The sequence below is a fragment of the Brassica napus genome, unplaced genomic scaffold, assembly GCF_020379485.1.
Source record: "Brassica napus cultivar Da-Ae unplaced genomic scaffold, Da-Ae ScsIHWf_566;HRSCAF=848, whole genome shotgun sequence".
Classification (NCBI taxonomy): domain Eukaryota; kingdom Viridiplantae; phylum Streptophyta; class Magnoliopsida; order Brassicales; family Brassicaceae; genus Brassica; species Brassica napus.
In genome coordinates this window covers 17,596-18,547 of record NW_026016627.1, presented here as the reverse complement: position 1 = coordinate 18,547, position 952 = coordinate 17,596, and the positions used below count along the sequence as shown (strand labels likewise).

The 952-nt window shown below is 47.8% G+C and overlaps 1 non-coding gene across 1 annotated transcript; it reads left to right on the top strand.

Moving 5' to 3' along the window:
- The first annotated feature begins 536 nt into the window (after positions 1–536).
- Positions 537–643, top strand: LOC125604566. The gene has a single exon (XR_007336310.1). It is a non-coding gene; the product is annotated as a small nucleolar RNA R71 (small nucleolar RNA).
- The last annotated feature ends 309 nt before the right edge of the window (positions 644–952 follow it).

The following is a 952-nucleotide window of genomic DNA, read 5'->3' as shown; positions in this document are numbered from 1 at the left end:
ACATCGATCTTTCTCATATGGATCGCAAGATTGTCATACTTGTTATTCAGCTCAGTGAACATGTTGCCCATCCTGGTGTCAATTTCTGTGGTTACCTGATTCAACACCTTGGCCTGAACCTGCTGACCCTGCAACAGTTGTTGCATCATCATACCCAGACCCTTCAGCTCATCTGGTTGACTGTTCTCGGTAGCTGGAACAACATGCGGATTGCTCTGCGGTTGTCGTTGGTTCTGGTTCTGAATATGCCCGGCCGTAGGTTGCTCCATGCTGAAGACGTGCCCTTGGTTGTTTTTCAGTAGCTGATCAACCTTGGCAGCAGCTCATCTATTTTCTGGGCGTCAGAACTGTTTCCTTTCTTGGAGCAATCACTCTCCTCTTTCTTATTAGCTGAGCTAGCAGCCATGTTCTCAATCAGCTTAAACGCTCCAGCAGTGGTTTGAGTCATGAAGTCTCCATTGCTCGCAGAGTTTAGAGCACCTTGGTATTTCCAGTCCACTCCATCATAGAAAATGTCCAGGATATAATCATCATCAAATCCATGGTGAGGACATTCTCTGCGATAGTCATTGAAGCGCTCCCATGCGTCGCAGAAAAGCTCATCAGTGAGCTGTCTGAAGGAGGTGATCTTGTTCCTCAATGCAGCTGTTCTCGCCTTAGAGTAGAAATGGCTGAGGAACGCTGATCGGACCTGTTCCCATGAAGTGAGAGAGCCGGTAGGGAGAGAGTTCAACCACCGTGCAGCTTTTCCATCAAGAGAGAATGGGAATAACATGCACGTGATGTAGTCTGGTGGAACACCATTCACGCGAGTGAAACTGCAGACTTTTTCGAAGCTCTCAATATGCTCCATTGGAATTTCTGTAGAGAGACCAGAGAACACCTTTCTCTGTACTAGACCGATCAAAGCAGGCTTGATCTCGAAGTCCTGCCTGGTGCAGAGTGGAGGAAC